Source organism: Pinus tabuliformis, chromosome 1_2 (genome assembly GCF_031772625.1).
Source record: "Pinus tabuliformis cultivar Carrire ecotype Pingquan chromosome 1_2, CPIR1, whole genome shotgun sequence".
In the NCBI taxonomy this organism is placed as follows: domain Eukaryota; kingdom Viridiplantae; phylum Streptophyta; class Pinopsida; order Pinales; family Pinaceae; genus Pinus; species Pinus tabuliformis.
The window spans coordinates 1,050,112,671-1,050,132,828 of record NC_142298.1 but is presented as its reverse complement, the minus strand read 5'-3'; the positions used below and the strand labels follow the sequence as shown (position 1 = coordinate 1,050,132,828).

The window sequence follows — 20,158 nt, the reverse complement described above, 5'->3', positions numbered from 1 at the left end:
CAGAGCAGAGAACCCCAGCTGCACAAGGCCAAACTGGTTCAGTGCAACCTCAACACAGGGGTTTTGACATTCAGCGCAGGTAGCCTTCACGGGACCTGCGTTGAAATGCAGAATCCCTTCACAGGGTCTGCGCTGAAGGAGAAACTCTCGTTTCTCTCTGGGTTCTGGGTCACAGATTGCTATTTAATATACTGTTTTAGGCCAAATAAAAGCAACAAGCAAGGTGTAATCAAAGGGATGCTTTGAGGGAGTACTAAGATCTATCACAAAGGATCATCAAATCATTTGTGAGTCCATTGTTCAGATCATAGACAAGTCCAGTGGTTGGATCAAAGCAGCAACTGTCTACTTTGCATCCGGGAATAGCAGATGCAGTTCGATTGTTGCTGTCGAGTCTATGAAACAAAAAATGATAGAGACACAAATAAAATGACTAAACAGATTCCCCCAGTGGAGTCGCCAATTTGTTGTGGGGAAAAATGCATGTGCAGGACAATCCTATCCACCTAAGGTGTGACAGTGCCTTAGCAACAAACAGAGACAGCTATTCTAGTATTCTTCCTTTATGAATTAAGAATGAAGAGGGATAGATGGACTAACCGGTGTCTTCCGTTTGTCCCTCGATCCGGTCTCTCTTCTCTTTGAGGGTTCCCAGCTACTTGCCTTATCGCTCGCCCAACTTCAAGAGGTTTCTGCAAGATCACAAGAAGAGAACACTACACAAGACATGGATTCATATTCATAACTAGTTCAGGATTAGAAATAAACTAAACATACTAATGCAATCATACATCAAAAATACATCAGTATATAGGAGAAACCAAGATAGCTTTATTGATGAATAACAAGGTTCAGGAAGAGATACAACCCAGAGGGCTCCAATCCAGCATCTCCTTCCCAGCAAATGGAATTCCTATCTTCACCCCCTTCAAAGCATTAAGCACCCAATGATTCCAATCTCAAACCAACAGCAATTCTTTACAATAACAAAATTCCGGCCTCTAGATCTCATGGAGGAGAGATCCATATATAGATGTTTGGAGAGAGGATGAGTCAGCTTGAGATCTGACTAGTGTCCTCTCCCTCTGTCAGTTCTTGATTCCACTTGGAGGTTCTTGCTTCCACTTGGAGATTTGGAACCTCTTACTCATCATAGTCGAATTCCCTGAGGCAAGTGTCATTGAGGAAGATTTTGGAAGCTTCCTGGGCTTTGACACCTCGTGGAATGAACTTGCCATGTCAACTCTCGCTCAGCGCAGGTAGCCAGTGTTGGCTTTGACATTCAGCGTAGGTAGCCAGTGTTGGCTTTGACATTCAGCGCAGACAGCTAGTGGAGCCACTGAATTGATCCTGAATTGACTTGTTTTTGAGCAGTTTCTGGTGGAGAACTTCTGTGAATTGTTGTGGTTTGTTAGCCTTGTTCCTCTAGGGGTAGGAACAACATGTTTAGGGACTTTGGATCCCTTAGATTATGGACATTTCATGCTCAATGTTGTAAGGCACAAAAATGTCTATAACAAACCCACGGTATTGACCCGTGGTATTGCATGTATGAGTCATATATAAAGGATAGAGACTCCCTGCGAGGAGCATCGTGTCTTATTTTGTGATCGAGCTCTGCTCTATTGGAGGTTGCCCCCTTGAAGAGGCATGTGAACATTGCTCTTTGAATAATAAAATCATTGCTATTCTGTGTTCTGGGTATCTTTTCTTCGCATATTCTGTATCTGGGTATTATTTTGCAGGTTAAGAGCATAACAAGTGGTATCAGAGCACTTTGCAGGGCTCGGTGGGATCTCCAATTTTTAGCAAAAAATTTTTTGGCTAGAGACGTGTTCCGGCATCTTTAAACCACGGGATCTGTCGTTGAGCGCATAAACCTGCGGATTTGGGGAGGCATGCACGCAGGAAATACAAGAGGTGGTCACGTCTGTTGGACTCCCTTGTAACCCCTGTGGGTACCCCTTTGAGTAGTAGCGCATTAGACAGAACCGCGCATGGACTGTCTTCCACGTACCCTCTAGGTATATAGGAAGCCCCCTAGGCTCCCTTGAAACCTCGCCATAGATAAACCTTCGGCCGTCTTGTGGCTACAGTACACCAAGAACAGCACTCGGAGAGATTACTCGCCCGTACGATAGGGTAGTCGGGTTGTACGGCTAAGGGTACGGTCGATCCTCCTTAGTTAGAGCCCTGAAACATTAGGCCGAGTACTACTGTCAGACCCTTATGTATATTGCGATCTGTAGCACCTGACACTCCTCAAGACCATAGTTCCCTTTTCTATCGGGGGATCACACATCATCGATTCCAGATCCGCGTGTGCAAAGAAGTGCCACAGCAGCAGTTGTTCCACCATTCAGATCTCTCAGATCCACCAGATCGGAGTTGTTGTGAAGGGTTCCTGTACCGGGGTATACTTTTCGCAGGACGTTTGGCAGCATTGACATTTTGAGGATTTGGCGACTGCAGTATTGATCAAGAAGGAGTAAAACTCCGTTAGGAGTTTTCCAAAAAAAAAAAAAAAAAAGTCTGAGATCTTCCGAGGCGCTTATTGGTGATCTAGCCCATCAGCATCAGGACGACGAGCTGAGCAAGGTGGTACCATTCAATTTATTAGAAAAAAAAAAAAAAAAATTGGCGGTCCCAATTGTTCATCAAGTTGGTGTATGGTAGAAACTAGAGCTCAAGCGATGGCCAATGAAAGGCTAGACAAAATTGAAGAAGATCTGAACTCCCTCAACCATCTGATTGGCGGACTAAGTATCCAGGTACAGAAAGTACTCGAGAAGGGCAAGGAGCCAGCCCAGGTGGAGGAGTCTAATGGCCATGAATACCATGAGGGTGAGTCTAGCCATTCTCCTCATGTCTGGTACACCCATCCACCACCCAGTCAGCGACCTCCCAAGTTGGATATGCATAAATTTGACGGTTCTCACACGTCCGCATGGCTAGCACAAATGGAGCAGTATTTCAAATTGAATCGTATCCTAGATGATGGGACTAAGCTTATGGTGGGAACCATGTATTTGGACAATGAATAATGGCAATGGGGGGAATGGCATCAACGTTGCAATGGACCTTTTCAGAATTGGGCCCAATTTACTAAAGCTCTTCTAGATCGCTTTGAACAGGAAGACTCTTTTTTGGGGCATCTCACTAAGCTCCGACAGACGGGTACAGTGGATGAATATATTACCGCTTTTGAAGCCTTAGCCTTCCGCACTAAGGGTCTCACAGATGAGTTCTACACAGAATGTTTTATCAGCGGTCTTAAAGAAGCCATCAAAGCTCAAGTTCTACTCCACCACCCTCCCACGTGGACGGAGGCTTGCCAGGTAGCTCGTAAGGTGGAACGTGCAATAGCAGCCCAATACAGCCGCCCCAATTTCCCCGCTAAAGGTCGTTCCCCACAAGCTCACAACACGACTCAGACACTTAAGATCCAAAAGGTGTCACCTGCGGAAATGGCCGAAAGAAGGAAGCAAGGACTATGTTACTACTGTGATGAAAAATATTCCCCGGGTCATAAATGCAAGGAGCCCAAGTTTTTTCAAATAGATGCCACTGACTACAGCTCAACCGAGGAAGATCCACCACTTGAGGAACCTGAGGCGATAGAAGAGGACAACCAAAAGGAGATTGTATCTGACGAACCCGTTATTTCGCTAAATGCGTTGGCAGGAATTTCTTCCCCTCAAACTCTCAAAATCAGGGGTTTTCTTAAACATCGCCCAGTAGTAGTCTTGATTGATAGTGGAAGTACCCATAACTTCATCCATCAAAAAGTCGCAGACGCAGTGCATTGTTTTGTACATGCAGTTTCTAACTTCCAAGTCCAAATCGCGGATGGGGGCACCATGAAATGTGAAGGCCGCTGTGAAAATGTCAAACTTCAAATGGGGGATTATCAGTTGAAAACACACATGTTTGCCATCCACATGGGGGGATGTGACATTGTCCTCGGTGCAGAATGGCTCCACACTCTGGGGCCAATCACAATGGATTTCCAGGAGTTATATATGAGTTTTAAACAAAACAACTGCACACATAACCTCCGTGGACTCCAGGCGGGAGCCCCCTCGATCATCAGCTCGCATAGGATGGAAAAATTGTTAAAAAAGGGCAATCATGGAGTGGTAGCTCAATTTAATGCTATCCAGGTCGTTGAAACCCAGTCCCTGCAAATTCATCCTGAGATGCAACAAATTTTAAATAAACATCGGCAGGTCTTTGACAAGCCTAAGGAGCTCCCACCCTCACGAGGGGAACATGATCATAGCATCACATTGGTTCCAGGGGCCCAACCCCCAAATGTGCGGCCATACAGATATCCATTCACCCAAAAGAATGAAATAGAAAAGATAATCAAGGAACTTTTGGAAGCAGGTGTCATTCGTCCCAGCATTAGTCCTTATTCATCCCCAGTCGTCATGGTGCTCAAGAAAGACGGAGAGTGGCGGATGTGTCCCGACTTCAGGGCCCTCAATAAGTTGACAGTCAAAGATAAATTTCCCATCCCGGTGGTTGACGATTTGCTGGACGAACTCAATGGGGCTCAATTCTTCACTAAGCTGGATCTTCGCTCAGGCTACCACCAAATTTGCATGAAGGAAGTCGACATTCCCAAGACTGCTTTCCAAACTCATGAAGGCCATTATGAGTTCTTGGTCATGCCATTTGGTCTTTGTAATGCCCCTTCTACTTTTCAGAGCCTTATGAATCACATTCTTAAACCATATCTCAGAAAATTTTTCCTGGTCTTCTTCGATGACATCCTCATCTATAGTGGCACTTGGGCTGCACATCTTCAGCATGTAGATCTACTCTTGCAACTGCTCCGCTAACATAAATTAATTGTCAAGATGTCCAAGTGTTCGTTTGGCATGGAAGAAGTTGAGTATTTGGGCCACATTGTGGGGCGGGAAGGTGTCAAGGTGGACCCCAAAAAAATCCAGGCAATGCAAGAATGGCCTCAACCTAAGACCTTGAAGAGCTTGAGAGGATTTTTGGGACTCACCGGCTATTATCGTAAATTTGTCCGCAACTATGGCCGCATAGCGAAGCCCCTCACTCAACTCCTAAAGAAAAATTCCTTCTTCTGGAATGAGGAAGCCCAACAGGCATTTACAGCTCTCAAAAATGCCATGTGTTCCACTCCAGTCTTAGCACTACCTGACTTCACCAAATCTTTTGTCATTGAATGTGATGCTTCGGGGACAGGTATTGGGGCAGTCTTAATACAGGAAGGGCGACCCTTGGCCTTCACAAGCCAACAACTAAGTGGGAGGAATCTGGGCCAATCTACCTATGAAAAAGAAATGATGGCCATCTTACATGCAGTCGACACCTGGCGACCTTACTTATTGGGGCGACGTTTCCAAATCCGCACAGATCATCACAGTCTTAAATATTTTCTGGAGCAATGCCTATCTTCCCCACAACAAAATAAATGGCTCGCCAAAATGCTGGGATATGATTATGAGATCATTTACAAGAAAGGGAAAGACAATAGGGTAGCAGATGCATTATCTCGCCAATTTGAGGAAGAAAGTACTCTGCTAGCAATTTCCCTCCCCATTCCAGAATGGATTGAAGAAGCTCGCAGAGAATGGTTTTCACACCCAGGGCTATCACAACTCATTTCTCAATTGCAGGTAGATCCAAATTCCATCAAGGGCTACTCCTGGCAGGATGATATTCTTCGCTACAGGGACAGAGTCGTAATATCACCAACATCAACCCTCAAAAGTCGCATATTGGCCGAATTGCACTCATCTCCCATTGCAGGACATTCGGGCTTTCAGAAAACTTATGCTCGCACCAGAAGATCATTTTTTTGGACCGGCATGAAAAAGGACATCCTTACTTTTGTAGCAGAATGTGATGTCTGTCAACGCCACAAAGGGGAAACTGTCAACACACCAGGCACATTACAACCATTGCCCATTCCGACATCAATTTGGACGGAGGTTTCTATGGATTTCATTACAGGTCTTCCAAAATCAGGGAACAAGTCAGTCATCATGGTGGTGGTGGACCGCCTGTCGAAGTATGCTCATTTTTGTGCCCTACCCCACCCGTTCACACCAACTTTGGTTGCTCAATCTTTCATGGATCAGATATTTAAACTGCATGGCATGCCCACTTCTATTGTGTCTGATCGCGACCCGATCTTCACCAGTAATTTTTGGCAGGAACTCTTCAGAATACAAGGCACTCAACTCAAACTCAGTACTTCATATCATCCGCAAACAGATGGTCAAACCGAAGCCGTCAACAAATGTCTAGAAACTTACCTTAGGTGTTTCACCTCAGAAAAGCAACACCTTTGGGTACAGTGGTTACCTCTGGCTGAATGGTGGTATAACACCAACTATCATGCCACCACCAAAATGACTCCCTATGAAGCCGTATATGGTCAACTTCCACCTTCCCCTACTTCTTATCTCAAGGGGTGCTCCAAAGTACAAGCAGTGGATCAACTCCTACAACACCGTGCAACCATGCTCGCCCATCTTAGAGAGAATCTTCATCAAGCTCAGAACCGCATGAAGCAACAGGCCGACCAACATTGCTCAAAGTGCCAATTTCAAGAAGGGGATCAGGTCTTTTTGAAGCTGCAACCATATAAGCAAACATCACTCAAAGACAAGGGTTGTCAAAAGCTCTCTCCAAAATTCTACGGACCATACCAAGTACTTCAGCGCATTGGAGAAGTGGCTTACAAGCTGGCTTTGCCACCGACGGCAAAAATCCATCCAGTTTTCCATGTATCGTGCCTCAAGAAAGTGATTGGGAACAATTTATGAGTTCAAACCAGTCTACCTGAATTGGACGAAGAAGGGTCAATCTGGCTTCAACCCGAACAGGTTCTAGACACACGAGACAAGCACCTGCGTGGCCGCATGATTAAGGAAGTCCTCATCAAATGGAAAGACACCTCTCCGGAAGATGCAACTTGGGAACCAGCCACTATTCTTCAGTAGTTTCCGCAGCTTCAGCCTTGAGGACAAGGCTAGTCTTAAGGGGGAGGGCATGTTAGGGTCCCACCCTAATCCCCTTATTTATGTCATGGGATCACGTCATAGTCAAGAGTCAATAAAGCCCATATTAATATTTGTAAGTGGTTAACCCGCAATTAATGACGGGACCACAGTTAGTTGCAAATGGGCCGTATTATTAGATAGATGATATTAATAAAACCCAAGGTATTGGCTCGTGGTATTGCATGTATGAGTCATATATAAAGGATAGAGACTCCCTGCGAGGAGCATCGTGTCTTATTTTCTGATCGAGCTCTGCTCTATTGGAGGTTGCCCCCTCGAAGAGGCATGTGAACATTGCTCTTTGAATAATAAAATCATTGCTATTCTGTGTTCTGGGTATCTTTTCTTCGCATATTCTGTATCTGGGTATTATTTTGCAGGTTAAGAGCATAACAAATTCTTTAAACCTGTCAAAGACTTCAGATTTCTTCTTAAGGAAATATATCCATGTATTCCTTGAGAAGCCATATATAAATTACACATAGTATATAGACTTACCTAGTGATGGAACCTTCACAGGTCCAAACACATCACTGTGCACAAGCTCTAATATCTGTTTCACCCTCTTACCACCAGAGGGGAAACTCACCCGATTCTGCTTCCCATATACACAATTTTCATAGAAATCAAATCCAGAGAGCTATTACTCATACCTTCTACCATACCTTTACCATGAAGTATTCTAAGGCCCTTATCTCCAATATGTCCAAGCCTTTGATGCCACAACATGGTCTTCTCTCTAGAGACCACTAGATTTTCTAATCCACTTTCAGGAACCAGAGAACTATTGCACCCATCAACAACAGTGTTTCCTTGTAGCTTGTACAGAGTTCCAATTCGAACTCCCCGCATCAATACCAGTTCCCCCCAAACCATCTTGCAGGTATCCTTCTCGAACACTATTTTTACACCTGCATCATCCAGCTTGCTTACAAAAATCAGATTTTTGGCTAATGCGGGAATATGCAGAACTCTCGGAAGTGTTCTAACCCTTCCACCTTGCAACTTCAACTTTACTTTTCTGCGACCAACGATTCTAGCCTTCCTGTCATCCCCCAAGAAGACATCACCACCATCATATTTCTCACACTCGCAGAATCACTCTCTATGGGGAGTGAAGTGAAAGGATGCACCTTAGTCAATCAACCATGCCTCATGATCTACATGTGTACTTCAAGAAGCCAGGTACACATCCCCACCTTCATCTGAGGTGGTTTTTGTAGAAATTTTAAATAATTTAACACATATTCAATGGAGATTATCTTGATCATGTACTATTGCGGAAAACATACACAATACATGAGCTCCTCTACGTTGATCATCAATATAGCGGCATCAATAACAATAAAACATCAAGAGCATTCACACATTAACACAGTATGTATCCCGGGGAAAGCATCTCGCTAAAAACCCCAACTATCTGTATATTAATGATTGAGTCATGTAACATTACACAGCATAATACTTCTCACGAGTATCTCCACCTCTGTTACACACAATACAGCTCAGATCTGATCTCCAAATCTCTTCCACTGCTTGCCTGCCTCCACTGCTCAATACCTGCTCAAGAACTGATGAGAATGGCTTACCAAACTCGTTTTTCACCTGCAAAATAGTCACTCACTCTTTGTTGGACGTGAGCACAAGCTATAATGTGGGCAAATACGTGAGCAAACTCATTGGCATACTCAATCCCTTTATTGTGCAAGATCTAGTGCACAACTATAGTCACAACTGATAGCAATCTGATTCTCTACCACCTGTCCCTGTTGAACTGAACATGCACTGACATGCAACTGAGTTAACTGATGTATTCATTAGTTGTATTATGAGTTAATAACTTGTGAATTAATTAATAACTAATTCACCCAACTCATCTCTAGTCTATTTGCCAGTTAGACTAAATACAACCAGTTTAACAAAGCTAAACTGAACACAACTCCATCAACTCCACAATCAACTCCACCAAACTCAATTGATTGAGTTCTAACTGAAGTCATGCATGCAACAACTCAACTAACTCATAAGAAAAGTGTATTTCCTTCTGACAGCTGCATGTGCCACCTCTGTAGCTCAAACTGAAGTGCTCCAAGAGAATAAGGTTAAGTTTATAGTCCAAATATTATTGTGAGATAATAATATTTGACTTTTCTATTTTTGACTTTGATCACTCACACTGTGATCACTCACACTTTCATCAAAAATAGAAGTCCATCTATTTTTCCCAACTTGATCAATCATCCTGTTATCACAAAACCAGTACTAGGGACTGCAACCAAGCAAGGTCTCATGTAACTGTTTCAGACCATACTTTAGATTAGGAATTAGCCTTCCTAATCAGAGAGGGCTCTCTCATGACTCTTGACAAAATCCTTCGAACACTAGAGGGCTAACTCTTCACACATTTATAAAAATATAGCTGGCTGGACATACATCAAATTAGTCTTCATTGGGCTATGGAGTCTCTCACAGTTAATAAACCAAATCACAGTCATCTCATAGAAGCCAAGGCTCTTTGCATCATCAAAGGTTCAAACATAATTTTACCTAAATCAAAGCCTGCTGAACATACAGGAAGTCAGAGCATTAACAAATGAATTCTGAGTGATGTTCAAACATGCTTCACCAAAACCCACAGCCTGTCAAGCACACAGGAAGTCAGAGCATATAATATGAATTCTGAGGGATTGTACCATAACAAGGCTGTAAAAAGAACATTAAGAAACTAAACCACCATCACATTTGAACAAAAAGATGCATTGAGAATCTTGGGAAGAAAAAACCCTGTTTGCCATTACTGTAACAGTCTTTTCATAAGCTCTAAAAAACTCTGTTTTTGTATATACAATCCAACCCTTTTTACATTCTAATCTGATTCATATATAGACAAGCAAACTAAACCACCTCGAGCTTCCTCCTCCAGCATGAGGGGAGCCTCGAAGGTGGCTATTAACTATTCCTACATGCTATTTAATTAATGTATTTATTACAAAGTGCTGAAATGTAATTGCACCAATCCTAATCAAACTAAAACATTAATTCTTTTCTCCTCGTATGCTTGATGCTTTTCTGGCTCTTGACACATGTCCTTTTGCTGCTTGAGTTGAGATGACTGAAGGGAAGTACATTAAATGAGTTGGCCTTGGATTCCAGTCACGTAGATGAGTTCATTAACTAACTAAAGAAGGTGCTCTGTTTTCACGGCTTCTGTCTCCCAACATTCTCCTAAAGTGTAGCAACATGTTCCCAAGTCTTTTAATAATCCCAGGTATGGAATGCTGACATGTTTTTGAATGTGCTGTAGATGGTATTGATAAACAGATATCTCTCTTCCACAACTCCCGCTCACAGTATCACACTAACAGTTCTGCGCTTTAAAATCATCACCTACAGCAGTTTCGTAGCGCGCTACGAAACTGCTGTGTGATTTAGAAAACACAGTCTTCTTCACTGGTTTCTGCTAACACTGTGCTTATGGCTGCATTGGTTTCCAACAGTGGCATCCAATGAAACTTGTAACACATTAAGAGATCACTCCATCCCTCTTACTTCATCAACAACTTGAATTGCATGCTGAACTTGTGGTATTGCCAAGCCTGTGAAATAGGCCGTTGCCTCGGGAATGAATCTTATAAACAAGTCCATAACCTCTTTCACTTAAACACTTAGCAAAAATGAACACAATTACTGAGAACCTGCCCTTGATATGCCTTATACTCTGAGGGAGTTACTTATTTAAAAGCAATCAGCTAAGCCAGTTATGGTATGATTATGAAAACCACCTTGAAGACCAAGGAACACAGCTGTGTTAATCCTTTCCTCATAGTCATACTTAACCTCTTGCCCCTGCCTGTTGATTTCTTTGATACCCTTTCCATAAAATATTATTGCAGCATGATGACCACGGAGTGACTTGTGTGTAGTAACAATCACTACATCTGCAAACTTAAAAGAAAATGGAACTACACCAGTTGCAACAAGTCCATTTATGTTTGTCATGTCCGCCAACAACACAGCTTTTTTACTTGTCATAAACCTTGCGCATCCGAGCATAATCATAATGGTGCGCATAAGCACTAGCCACAATGAGTTTAAGCCTGAATAGGACTGTGTTTCTCCAGCTGGTCATAATCCATATAACCATGAGAAAATTTATATGCTTCAGATTACCAGACATGGCTCAATATTATGTAGGTGAAGAATTTAGGCTCCAACTTATAATCTCAGAAACACATGGATACACAGCTTGACTACTTAGAACTGGATACATCAAACACATCAATAAAGTGTTGATCCACAGCATTTGATTTCAAACCAGTCAATCACAGGTATTCATAAAAATTGATGACATGTGCCAACTTTACTCTTCTTATCCGTCCCCTGTCAGATAGTATTATTGAGCGCTGAAGAATTTTGGTTCCGCCTTGTGATTTCAGCACAGGATGATTCCCAACATCCAATAAAACCTTCAATATTTCTCATATAACCTCCTCTGGTATATTTACAAAAGGCTCCTTGTTTCCTTCGATCCCAAAATGAAATAGCTTAATTCCATGATTCTTTAAAAACTTTATGTTGTCTGCTGAATACGGCTCCTGGCAAAGATAGATGATTGAGCAGACGAAGGGTTTCCAGACCTATACACGCCCTTGTCTACCGTTGAAAAATTAAAAGGCGTAACTTCAGATGATCAGCATGTGGAAGATCAAGTGCCATGATGAGATCATGGAGCTTTTGTTTTTCAGGACAAAAGTAATCGGCCTTATTGGAAAAAACAACAGTAGATTGCAGAGCTTTTTATAACATAGCCGATCCGGGCTTAAACAAGGGTGAACTGGAGATTTTTCGCATGGTTGCCATTTCCATAACATTGCTTTGCCATGTGGTAGCCAATCTTCAAGATCAAAGTTCACAACTTCTGAGCAACCCCATGAAAATTGATGCAGCAGTTTCACACGAATTATCTTTGCCGGCATAAAACCATTAACACGCATTGATTCTGCTCTAACTATTTGACAATCTGAAGGTTCTACATTAGATGTTCTCTTTTAGGCCGCAATCTTTTGGAATGAAAGTCTCCTTCATTATTAAAACTCCGTTGACATCAATAACTAGAGGAGATAAGGCCCAGTCATGATAAGCAACAGGGCGCAAAAATCTTAAGAAGCCTGTCACTGGTGAACAAGGAGAAGAGAATGGGGATGACCTGACAAATAGATATTTAGCTAATAACTCCACCACTTCACCTACAATCTCACTGAATCTGAAACTCCCACATGCAGAAAACCGAGTATGAGAAAACCCCGATTTCTTGAACTGTGGCTTTTAAATGAGCGCCAGAGATTATAATAACAATCCTCCATTTGCGCATGAATGGAATGGTCTATAACATCTGGCAATTCCACAAACGTAATCCACAATCCGGCGCGCTGTTGTAGAGGCCATGTGTCATATAATTAACACGTATGTTATTACTTGTCCAGTAAGACCTTTATTTGCTCATTGCTATCTCTAACCAAGGCTTCATGTTTTCATTATAGTGACAGACAGCTGAATTCTCAATATCTGAAAACTCGACACTTGGGTGGTATCCTAGGCGCAATACGTGCCAGGAACTACTCAGAAGGAAGGTCAAGTTGTAAAATATAATCAAACCCGGTGGCAGTGTTCCAAGCTTCCACAATACCCTGTCCTCATTCATGCTTTGCTACTCGTGGTAAATGCCAGTTATAACACGTTTCTTCCATTCTTTCAAATTGAAAACATTCATTCCATATGCCCAACCACAAGTATTCGGATCAATTCCTGAGCTATGTGAGGATTAGAAAAGTTCAGATATTTGTCAAAGCAATGAAAACTTCTCGCTACATGTTTCAACTGCACCATTTACTTTTCCTTGGAGGTTGACAGACCAGAATGCAGTCAAATCTTTCTGTACCATGATATCATCATCCAAAAAGAGGATCATGTCTAGTTTATATTTCGGAATGATTCATCAAACCTGTATATTAAAACCTTGGATACTTGTGCATCATATAAAGCCAGGAATCGGGTACATTCAACAAAAGCTACCAAATCAAAACCCCGTTTAAATATGCGAATAAGATTGCTCCCATGCAGAAATGGTCCTAGCTTTGGGGACATGTACAAATTTAACCAATTACATACTCTGTCATGGATAAAAATCAGCAACTCACCCAATCTCAGAAATGCCACCTTTTTAATATTTTCTATCTCAGGATCACAGCACACTTATTCAAATGGATCCGAAAAAGACGGGACAATGCAATGCATGGAATTTGAATTTAACTCATCTAAATCTTTTCAATCTTCTGACATTCATCATATTAACCATTGTTTGCCCGAAAGACAGATTTAATTTGCAGTCTTTGTGCCGAAGAAGATTCTTTAGAGACATGACAATCAACGGATGCTTTGAACCCTGGCCATCATATCCATGAGGAAGCAAAACAACAAGTCCAGATTGGCGAAGCCATTTCGATTTCCCACTGCTCATGAGTTGATCAAAAATGACTTGGGCGCCATTTGCAAAATTACCAAATTAAACTTCCCACAGGACCAATAAATTGGGATTCTTTATTGAATAACCCAATTCAAAACCCAGAACACCAAATTCTGACAAAGAACTGTGGCTCACAGTAGACATCTCCTCAGGTTGAATCATGATAACATGGTAAATAACTTGAAGTATTTCATTAAAATAATACCGTGAACCAAAAGAACTTGTAAAAGAATTTGATGCCTAATGCATGCACTATGAACCATCTGAAGAATTTGCCACACCATGAATCCCTGTAAATCTCACACTCACCAGGACTCCACCGGTATACAAGGATTAGGTGGATTGTAGCCATTTAAACACACATTAAATATCCCCTGCTTCTGCACATAACCTTGCAACATGTTCTCATTCTTCACCAATGTAACACACCTGGAAACTTGCAACATCTCTCTCAAATATAAGCCAGTCACTGATAATGGATTTTGATGAATATGACAGCTGTGTAAGATTGGCTGTGGATTCAGACAAATTCCCCTTTTCGTAGCACGCTACGAAATCACTAAAACGGGCTGCGCTGCGAAAATACTCACTCTTTAAGCCAGGCTAAAAATTTTTGGCTTCAGCATTTTCAGTGATAACAGTGGCTCCACTTGGGATAGTGTGCCCTTGTGGTGCGCTAAGAACACGCAGCTCCAGTGCCTTACCCATTTGTAACAAAGAGAAATTTGCTTGACAAGCCTGACTGTAGGAGAAAGAAACTAATGCTACTGAAAAATAAATGCTCAGCCAACCTTGAGCTTATTTGCAATTTACCTACCTACCTACCCTAACCATTTAAACTTTCCTCAGCTCAATCAATATGAGACTTCCAATGCAGCCAATCCTTTGCTTTGTCTGACATTTGATTTCTTTGCCTGTCCCGAAGTTCAGCGCCAATGTAATAATGTAATGACCGCTGCCACTGAAAATGTCTTTGACTGCATCGAATTTCAGAGCCCATGTGATAATGTAATGACCGCTGCCACTGAAACTGTCTCTGATCTTCATAGGTAAGCTGAAACACTGGAGAATAAAACTCTTCCATGTAATCAGCTATAGGATCCCAAAACACATGATCAGCTTGTCCTTCCTCGACACTTTCCAGCTGTGCAAACTGATCTTCAACCACAGTGTTCAGTTCCTCAATCATGAAAGAGGATGGAAGCAGCATAGTCTCCTTGCGCTCTGTCACAGGAAACTTTTGAGAATAATAATCATGATCATGAAAATTGTATGCCTGAATCTGTCCTTCTAAACCTTCAATTTCTTTCTCAATATCTTTGGCAATTTCATCAAAAAATTTCATTTTATCCTCTGACTTACAGTCAAAAGATTCCAGATATGAGGACAGGGACAAAGAAAAAGATTCATTTGCTTCTTCTTTATTATGATCATCATTCCACTGTTTAAAACCTTCAACTGAAGGAGATTTTACTTCCACCTCTGGCCTATCTATCCATTCCTCCAAGAACAAAAGCCAAAAGTCTGGCAATGACTTAATGGACTTGGCAGGCAAGCATTCAACCCACTGTTTGCATTTCCCTTGGAGTGAATCATAAAATAACCTTATGCAAACATCCTCATGCTTAATTCTAAGAAGCTGTGCAAAATGACAAAAATCTGAAATATGATCCAAGGTTAAACTCAAATCTTCACCGTTGAATTTTGGACCACTCCTTAGAAAGTATGCATCCTTGGGAAAATGATTTGGAAAACCATGACTTCCTGAGAAATCAATGCATGCATACCTTGAACAAAGAAGGGCAGCTTCTGGGTCTTTCATTACTCCAGTGGAATCACCATGAATATATAACTTTGAATTCTTCAACAATGGAGTCGCCAAGGTAGTTTTGCAGCCTTGAAAATCATTTGAACTCCTGCTACCTTCAGAAATTCAATCTTAAGCTCCCGGCAGACGCACCAAAATGTTATCACAAAACCAGTACTAGGGACTGCAACCAAGCAAGGTCTCATGTAACTGTTTCAGACCATACTTTAGATTAGGAATTAGCCTTCCTAATCAGAGAGGGCTCTCTCATGACTCTTGACAAAATCCTTCGAACACTAGAGGGCTAACTCTTCACACATTTATAAAAATATAGCTGGCTGGACATACATCAAATTAGTCTTCATTGGGCTATGGAGTCTCTCACAGTTAATAAACCAAATCACAGTCATCTCATAGAAGCCAAGGCTCTTTGCATCATCAAAGGTTCAAACATAATTTTACCTAAATCAAAGCCTGCTGAACATACAGGAAGTCAGAGCATTAACAAATGAATTCTGAGTGATGTTCAAACATGCTTCACCAAAACCCACAGCCTGTCAAGCACACAGGAAGTCAGAGCATATAATATGAATTCTGAGGGATTGTACCATAACAAGGCTGTAAAAAGAACATTAAGAAACTAAACCACCATCACATTTGAACAAAAAGATGCATTGAGAATCTTGGGAAGAAAAAACCCTGTTTGCCATTACTGTAACAGTCTTTTCATAAGCTCTAAAAAACTCTGTTTTTGTATATACAATCCAACCCTTTTTACATTCTAATCTGATTCATATATAGACAAGCAAACTAAACCACCTCGAGCTTCCTCCTCCAGCATGAGGGGAGCCTCGAAGGTGGCTATTAACTATTCCTACATGCTATTTAATTAATGTATTTATTACAAAGTGCTGAAGTGTAATTGCACCAATCCTAATCAAACTAAAACATTAATTCTTTTCTCCTCGTATGCTTGATGCTTTTCTGGCTCTTGACACATGTCCTTTTGCTGCTTGAGTTGAGATGACTGAAGGGAAGTACATTAAATGAGTTGGCCTTGGATTCCAGTCACGTAGATGAGTTCATTAACTAACTAAAGAAGGTGCTCTGTTTTCACGGCTTCTGTCTCCCAACATTCTCCTAAAGTGTAGCAACATGTTCCCAAGTCTTTTAATAATCCCAGGTATGGAATGCTGACATGTTTTTGAATGTGCTGTAGATGGTATTGATAAACAGATATCTCTCTTCCACAACTCCCGCTCACAGTATCACACTAACAGTTCTGCGCTTTAAAATCATCACCTACAGCAGTTTCGTAGCGCGCTACGAAACTGCTGTGTGATTTAGAAAACACAGTCTTCTTCACTGGTTTCTGCTAACACTGTGCTTATGGCTGCATTGGTTTCCAACAGTGGCATCCAATGAAACTTGTAACACATTAAGAGATCACTCCATCCCTCTTACTTCATCAACAACTTGAATTGCATGCTGAACTTGTGGTATTGCCAAGCCTGTGAAATAGGCCGTTGCCTCGGGAATGAATCTTATAAACAAGTCCATAACCTCTTTCACTTAAACACTTAGCAAAAATGAACACAATTACTGAGAACCTGCCCTTGATATGCCTTATACTCTGAGGGAGTTACTTATTTAAAAGCAATCAGCTAAGCCAGTTATGGTATGATTATGAAAACCACCTTGAAGACCAAGGAACACAGCTGTGTTAATCCTTTCCTCATAGTCATACTTAACCTCTTGCCCCTGCCTGTTGATTTCTTTGATACCCTTTCCATAAAATATTATTGCAGCATGATGACCACGGAGTGACTTGTGTGTAGTAACAATCACTACATCTGCAAACTTAAAAGAAAATGGAACTACACCAGTTGCAACAAGTCCATTTATGTTTGTCATGTCCGCCAACAACACAGCTTTTTTACTTGTCATAAACCTTGCGCATCCGAGCATAATCATAATGGTGCGCATAAGCACTAGCCACAATGAGTTTAAGCCTGAATAGGACTGTGTTTCTCCAGCTGGTCATAATCCATATAACCATGAGAAAATTTATATGCTTCAGATTACCAGACATGGCTCAATATTATGTAGGTGAAGAATTTAGGCTCCAACTTATAATCTCAGAAACACATGGATACACAGCTTGACTACTTAGAACTGGATACATCAAACACATCAATAAAGTGTTGATCCACAGCATTTGATTTCAAACCAGTCAATCACAGGTATTCATAAAAATTGATGACATGTGCCAACTTTACTCTTCTTATCCGTCCCCTGTCAGATAGTATTATTGAGCGCTGAAGAATTTTGGTTCCGCCTTGTGATTTCAGCACAGGATGATTCCCAACATCCAATAAAACCTTCAATATTTCTCATATAACCTCCTCTGGTATATTTACAAAAGGCTCCTTGTTTCCTTCGATCCCAAAATGAAATAGCTTAATTCCATGATTCTTTAAAAACTTTATGTTGTCTGCTGAATACGACTCCTGGCAAAGATAGATGATTGAGCAGACGAAGGGTTTCCAGACCTATACACGCCCTTGTCTACCGTTGAAAAATTAAAAGGCGTAACTTCAGATGATCAGCATGTCGAAGATCAAGTGCCATGATGAGATCATGGAGCTTTTGTTTTTCAGGACAAAAGTAATCGGCCTTATTGGAAAAAACAACAGTAGATTGCAGAGCTTTTTATAACATAGCCGATCCGGGCTTAAACAAGGGTGAACTGGAGATTTTTCGCATGGTTGCCATTTCCATAACATTGCTTTGCCATGTGGTAGCCAATCTTCAAGATCAAAGTTCACAACTTCTGAGCAACCCCATGAAAATTGATGCAGCAGTTTCACACGAATTATCTTTGTCGGCATAAAACCATTAACACGCATTGATTCTGCTCTAACTATTTGACAATCTGAAGGTTCTACATTAGATGTTCTCTTTTAGGCCGCAATCTTTTGGAATGAAAGTCTCCTTCATTATTAAAACTCCGTTGACATCAATAACTAGAGGAGATAAGGCCCAGTCATGATAAGCAACAGGGCGCAAAAATCTTAAGAAGCCTGTCACTGGTGAACAAGGAGAAGAGAATGGGGATGACCTGACAAATAGATATTTAGCTAATAACTCCACCACTTCACCTACAATCTCACTGAATCTGAAACTCCCACATGCAGAAAACCGAGTATGAGAAAACCCCGATTTCTTGAACTGTGGCTTTTAAATGAGCGCCAGAGATTATAATAACAATCCTCCATTTGCGCATGAATGGAATGGTCTATAACATCTGGCAATTCCACAAACGTAATCCACAATCCGGCGCGCTGTTGTAGAGGCCATGTGTCATATAATTAACACGTATGTTATTACTTGTCCAGTAAGACCTTTATTTGCTCATTGCTATCTCTAACCAAGGCTTCATGTTTTCATTATAGTGACAGACAGCTGAATTCTCAATATCTGAAAACTCGACACTTGGGTGGTATCCTAGGCGCAATACGTGCCAGGAACTACTCAGAAGGAAGGTCAAGTTGTAAAATATAATCAAACCCGGTGGCAGTGTTCCAAGCTTCCACAATACCCTGTCCTCATTCATGCTTTGCTACTCGTGGTAAATGCCAGTTATAACACGTTTCTTCCATTCTTTCAAATTGAAAACATTCATTCCATATGCCCAACCACAAGTATTCGGATCAATTCCTGAGCTATGTGAGGATTAGAAAAGTTCAGATATTTGTCAAAGCAATGAAAACTTCTCGCTACATGTTTCAACTGCACCATTTACTTTTCCTTGGAGGTTGACAGACCAGAATGCAGTCAAATCTTTCTGTACCATGATATCATCATCCAAAAAGAGGATCATGTCTAGTTTATATTTCGGAATGATTCATCAAACCTGTATATTAAAACCTTGGATACTTGTGCATCATATAAAGCCAGGAATCGGGTACATTCAACAAAAGCTACCAAATCAAAACCCCGTTTAAATATGCGAATAAGATTGCTCCCATGCAGAAATGGTCCTAGCTTTGGGGACATGTACAAGTTTAACCAATTACATACTCTGTCATGGATAAAAATCAGCAACTCACCCAATCTCAGAAATGCCACCTTTTTAATATTTTCTATCTCAGGATCACAGCACACTTATTCAAATGGATCCGAAAAAGACGGGACAATGCAATGCATGGAATTTGAATTTAACTCATCTAAATCTTTTCAATCTTCTGACATTCATCATATTAACCATTGTTTGCCCGAAAGACAGATTTAATTTGCAGTCTTTGTGCCGAAGAAGATTCTTTAGAGACATGACAATCAACGGATGCTTTGAACCCTGGCCATCATATCCATGAGGAAGCAAAACAACAAGTCCAGATTGGCGAAGCCATTTCGATTTCCCACTGCTCATGAGTTGATCAAAAATGACTTGGGCGCCATTTGCAAAATTACCAAATTAAACTTCCCACAGGACCAATAAATTGGGATTCTTTATTGAATAACCCAATTCAAAACCTAGAACACCAAATTCTGACAAAGAACTGTGGCTCACAGTAGACATCTCCTCAGGTTGAATCATGATAACATGTTAAATAACTTGAAGTATTTCATTAAAATAATACCGTGAACCAAAAGAACTTGTAAAAGAATTTGATGCCTAATGCATGCACTATGAACCATCTGAAGAATTTGCCACACCATGAATCCCTGTAAATCTCACACTCACCAGGACTCCACCGGTATACAAGGATTAGGTGG

General features: G+C 41.3%; 2 pseudogenes; both read right to left on the bottom strand.

The window, feature by feature from the left end:
• Nucleotides 1-9,930: 9,930 nt before the first annotated feature.
• LOC149209737 (serine hydroxymethyltransferase 2, mitochondrial pseudogene) lies at nucleotides 9,931-12,043 on the bottom strand (annotated as a pseudogene).
• Nucleotides 12,044-16,346: 4,303 nt separating this feature from the next.
• Nucleotides 16,347-18,288, bottom strand: LOC149209736 (serine hydroxymethyltransferase 2, mitochondrial pseudogene; annotated as a pseudogene).
• Between the last annotated feature and the right edge of the window lie 1,870 nt (nucleotides 18,289-20,158).